This window comes from Choloepus didactylus, chromosome X, assembly GCF_015220235.1.
Source record: "Choloepus didactylus isolate mChoDid1 chromosome X, mChoDid1.pri, whole genome shotgun sequence".
NCBI classification, from domain to species: Eukaryota; Metazoa; Chordata; class Mammalia; order Pilosa; family Megalonychidae; genus Choloepus; species Choloepus didactylus.
The window spans coordinates 107517785-107523784 of NC_051334.1; positions in this window are offsets into that span (position 1 = coordinate 107517785).

Consider the following 6000-nt stretch of genomic DNA (forward strand, 5'->3'; position numbering starts at 1 on the left):
AATAAAATACCAGTAGTGCTGAGAAGAAAATAAGAGTTCTGATTCATGTGCTACCAAAAATTACTTCCAAATGAGCTCAGAGTTTCATCGTAGGAGATCTATTTGGCATGCATAGCATACACAAAATGCACACACCAAAAAAAAACAAAAAAACAAAAAAACAACAAAAAAAAGCTTCCTTGGAGAGAGATGCCCTCTTAAGGATGGCAAAAATGGAAATGATCAAAAGGGGTTGACGTTAGGAGTAAGACCTTTTTCAAAATAATCACATTTAAGTTAATGCAAGAAAAAATGAATAATCTATGAGATGCTTCTTTATTAATTATTAATATTCAATTTTATATCACTAAACTAACAAGGTTATTAAAGTTATTCAAGGTGAATTTCCTGTATGTTCCTTTGAAGATAAATGTAATTAAAAGCATTTCTAAATTCAGAATTAAGACTCTCTTTCCAATTAGTCTGTCTGAGATTTCATCTGAGTTTTAAAAATTGCATATTATACAGGCATGACTAATTAATAACCACTAATTTTACATTGAATATTTGTGGAAGAAAATCAAATTTTGCTTATTCTCCTTTATGCTTCATTCTATTGTTTCAAATAGTTGACTGCACAGTCTTTTTTTCTTTTGAGATATTTTGAATAGAATATTCAAAATCATTGAACCTTATATGTTTCACCACCATGAAGTATCTTGCTTAGGCATAAAAATTAATTTCAGCTGTTGGGCAAGTGTTTGAGGCAAGCATTATACTTCAATAACTTTCATAGCTCCAAATAAATTATATAGAATACTTTTTTTCTCTCTTTTTAATTTCTCAGTTACTTGCTACTTCTCTGTATTTTTTATTTTGTTTTGTATTTTAAAGACCAATATGTTACCCTGGCACTCAATAAATATTTTTTTGTGTATATGCCCTCATTCTAAATCTCATGTACTAGAAGTATAAGAATAAGGCTTTATAGAATCACTAGTTCCATCAATATGACTTAAAAAGAAAATGTTATCATTACTATTAATCATACTAGCAGATTTCCCCTCAACAAAATAAGTATTTACTACTGTGTATTTGAAAAATAAGCTTCAACATTAAATTTTAATCTTTCTCGAACAGTTTTTGAATAGCTCTTAGATGATCATTAAAATAGCTAAATGTTAAGAGGCTAAGTGATATCTATAAATCATGGCGTTTATACCATTGTTCAATTTTCTTGTTTCTACCTCCTAAACATCTTTTGAATCCATCCATTTCTTTTCAAGCTCACTGATCCTATTGTAGTTCCAGGCCTCCATCATCTCTCAACTGGATGATTACAATTGACCTCCTGACTGGTATCTATGCCTACTGCTCTTATCCATTTTTGAATTCTAATCCATGCATCACATTATAGCCAGAGTACAATCAAAACACAAATCAAATAAGATAACTTTACTGTCCTGGCTTGAGAGTCTTTAATGACTTCCCTTTGGCCTTAGGTTAGAATCTAAACTATTTAAAATTAAAGTGGCTTACTAAATCAAAAGACCTGTGGATACCTAAAAGTCAGACCATCTATGTTTGGCTGAATGGGCTATAATCACTTAGAGTGAACTGTCCTCCCAAGTTGGGATAAGTCAAATATGGACAGCAGAAGCAGCAGCAGTAGACAATAGCAAGTGCCTAACAGGGCCTGAACATTTGGAACAGAGGAACTTTGGAAGCACAGTATCAAAATAAATGAAGGCTCTGAGACAAATGTGTGATTGGGGAGTTAAAAGCAACCAGTTAGGATATGTTCTTCCTTCTATTTTATGTAATTGTCCTTTTAAAATCTAAACTTGTATGAGAGTTCCCTGTATAGCTATGATGGCTTATAGAGATATTTAATTTTCAGAAGTTCTCTTTTCTCTTAAGCCATCTTCCCCTTTGCAAGGCCTCAATCATGTCTAAATCTAACACTGTAATTGGAAAGCCAAAGTGAGTATCTGCATTTAGTTAGATGCAAAAGACTAAACTTGATAAGACACTGAAAATTTCATTCATTGATTAAAGGCAATTTGTCTTTAAAGGAATGAGGATGAATTTTTGCATAAAAAGATTCTGTATATAATTCCTGATCCAAGAAGACTAAGTTATTTTGAAACATTCTTAAGTTTTCAAATCACAAGGCACTTGACATTTAAAGGAAATTTAGTGCATATATTATAAAAATGGCGGACTTCTGTAAGAAACTAAACATTTAACAAAGTAGGGTCTTAATCAGTAATATAAACTCTGTTACCTAGAATTCCACCATCCAGAAATGTCTGTTAGATGCCTCATAAGTTGATGCCTCTTTCCTTTGCCAGTAAAATGGTAATTAATATTATGAAGATGACCTTGAGAAAGTACAAGACCCTGATGTGCCTCCTAAATACTATAGTTTTATTTGTAAGGTAAATGTCTCCAGGTTTCACAAGCTGTGAATTCAGATTGGGGTCACCTTAGTAACAAGAACCCAAATATTCAAAATTATCTCCACATTACCCCTACTGGCTTAGATCAGATCCAAATTCTCTGCAAAGTCTATACTCCCACAACTATATCTGGAGTTATATGTGTTCAAAAACATGTCATCTACAATCACCAGTTGACATTTTCCCACAAATATTTATTGAGTCCCTACTATTCCAGGGTGATGAGAATACAGCATGGAACAAATATGACAAAGCCCTGCCTTTTCTGTCCTTCTGCAGCTACAGCTCCCCTCTACTTAATCCCTTTTGCTGCAAAGGTGTTTGGAGTTGCCCTCATGAGAATGCCTGTTTTCTCCTACTGCTCCAATTTTGTCACCAATCCTTGAAGAACCATAGTGGTGTTATGCTCAGTGCAGAATGATCATGTTTCATAGGACCCTTCATAAAAACCATTCCTTTAGCTTCTCTTCTAATACCTTTCTCCTCAGAGGCTTAAAAAAATTTTTTTTAAGTCCTGGAAACCCAAGATTATCCTAATACCATAAACTCCTCCATTACCCTCTTTCCTCCCCTTTGTCCAGGCACCTAGGCATGTATCTTCTTCCAGAAGCCAGGAATAAATAAAGTACCAGTATAAATCCTTTCATGCAGATAGAGCCCTAAGAGCCCACCAACTCCCTCTATTTAATCACACACCCCCAGATAATTCCCTTTGCACTCATCTGGGACCACCAAGGCTACACAGCCTTAGGTTTTTTTTGATCTGTTCCAACTCCTTGAAAATAGGCAATCCATTTAAAATATATGGTAACTCTATTAAGCAGAATATGTGACCAGAGTACCTCATTCCCCAGCTGTGCCTGAGAGCAGACCTTACACTATTATGCAGACATCACTGAATTCTTCTTTAGAAAAAGATGTCACCTATCAACTGTTGTATTCTGTTTGTTTACTTTGGGCCAGAAGTGGATGCTCTATTTTTCTGATATGATTGTTCCTTGTATGAAAAAGCTAAGAAGTATATCATTAAGGAACTAAAGGAATATGCAATAATGGCATACATAGTTTAAAGAAAACCGAAATTCCCATGATAAAAATGATAAATGATAAAAATTCCCATGATAAAAATGCCTACTGGTGTAAATTGTTTTTAACTATGTATATATTTTAGATTATTCTTATAGAACTTAAAAATGTCAGAAATATTTTTAAAAATATTTCTAAAAGTTCTCAGAATTGATTATGGCAAGCTGAATATTGCCCTTGAAAAATCTAAGACAGTGTAATTAGTTAACAATGAAAATAATAAAATCAGTTCCATGTCTACTTTTTTAATTAAAGTCTAGTAAGAACCAGGAAATAAAATGGAATAAATGGTTCTAGCAATAGCTTCTCACATAGAATTTTTCAGGGAAGTGTTCCCCGAAGTAAGTTGTTACTGAGTGATGTCCAAACACCAGGACTTAGGAAAGCTATAAGATAAGCAATATGGGACACAAGCTGACCTTTTCCAGTGGCCTTAAGATTGGCCATAGCTGCTGAGGACTATTTGGCCTGACCATGAAGATCCCTGAGGTTAATGTGTTTGGTGCCACCCTCTCAGCTTGATAAAGTTTTCTTAGTTCTGTTTCATCCTAATTTGTTTGTCCATTCAGTAATCAATCTTTTATCAAAAAAATAATACTTTATAGTGTGTGAATATATCTCAATAAAACTGCATAGAAGAGGGGGAAAAGCACCCAAGCCACTTATAAGATAGTAGGAGGCCGGACTGTTCCTGCTCCTTTGCTAGGCATGCCGTCTCCCTCTGCCCCGGACTCGCCTCATCCCCTTTGCTTTCCCAACTTCTTCAAGTCACTTCCTCTAAGAAGCCCTCCCCAACACTCGCATTTCAGCCTAGATACCCTTCCTATCTACTCCAATAACCCTTCTTAGCACATTCTGCTTTGCAATATATTCATCCCCATAACCTCAGTAATTAGCACTGTAAATAGACTACTATGTGTCAACTGCAAAGCTACTTACTAAGGATGTATCTATATCTATATAAATGATTTAATGAATTAATAAAACAATGAATGAACCAAACAACCAAAGATGAAGAAAAAATCAAAATGATTGCCCTCCAGAGCTCACATTCTGGTAGGAAAGGCAGCAAAAGGAACAAACAGTTAATAATGAAATATGATACATATAGGCAAGATGCTTGTAGGCACAGAGGAGAGAGGCATTAATTCTGTCTGACTTAAGGAAGACTTCCAAGAGGAAATGAGGTATAAACTGTCTGCTTGTATTTTTTTGTTTGTTTCTTTTTTTTGTTTTTTTGGTGGGTTTTTTTTTTTTTTTTTTTTTTTTTTGGCTACTGGATGGCCTTTCATATTTAAAGGAGTCCTTTCCTTTTGTGTTCTCCCCCACCTCCTTTGGTGTTCAAGTTTAGTGGTAAGCATACATTGTTTCCTAGTTTTCTACACTGAGTTCAGAAATGGAAAAAGTTATTCCATTGTGAGAGAAGCAGCTATCAGCTAATTATTATAATCCAAAGGTTAGTCACATGTGTGGATAAGCAGTTACCAATCTTCAGTTACTTCTTGTGACCAAGCAATAGGACAACCAATGCAGGCTGTTTAAAACAAAATCAACTCCTTAAAGACTGACTTGTCCATTGTTACTTTAAGGCAGTGGTTCTCAACTAGGGGCAGCCCCCACCCCACCCTCAGCCCAGGGGACATTTGGTAATGTTACAGACATTTTTGTTCGTCACAACTGAGAGGGAAATGCTACTGATATCCAGTCGGTAAAGCCAGGGATGCTGATACATTTGTTCTGGTTCATGGAAGCGATTTCTAGTATTTGTACAGTTGATCATGGACATTGCCCACCATAGGATTCAGTTTTATACATTCCCATCTTTTGACCTCCAACTTTCCTTCTGCTGACATATATGACTCTGAGCTTCCCCTTTCCACCTCATTCACACACCATTCGGCGCTGTTAGTTATTCTCACATCTTGCTACCAACACCCCTGTTCATTTCCAAACATTTAAGTTCATCCTAATTGAACATTCTGCTTATACTAAGCAACCACTCCCCATTCTTAAGCTTCGTCCTATATCTTGGTACCTTATATTTCATGTCTATGAGTTTACATATTATAATTAGTTCCTATCAGTGAGACCCTGCAATAATTGTCCTTATGTGTCTGGCTTATTTCACTCAGTATATTGCCCTTGAGGTTTTGTCATCAACCCATTTTTTTTTTAATATAGTTTTGTTCACTCACCATACATTCCATACCAAGTAAATAATCAATGGTTCTCTGCATGGTCATACATTTATGTGTTCACCACCTTCACTACTATCTATATAAGGGCATCTGCATTTCTTCCACAAGGCACGAGGGAGAGTCAGAGAAGGTAGAGAGGCAAAACAAAGAGGAAAAAAAAAAGATAGCTAGGAAGCAGCAAAAGGAAAAATAACCTTAAATCAAAGTAGAATAAAGAATCAGACAATACCACCAATGTCAAGTGTCTAACATGCCTCCCCTATCCCCCCCTCTTA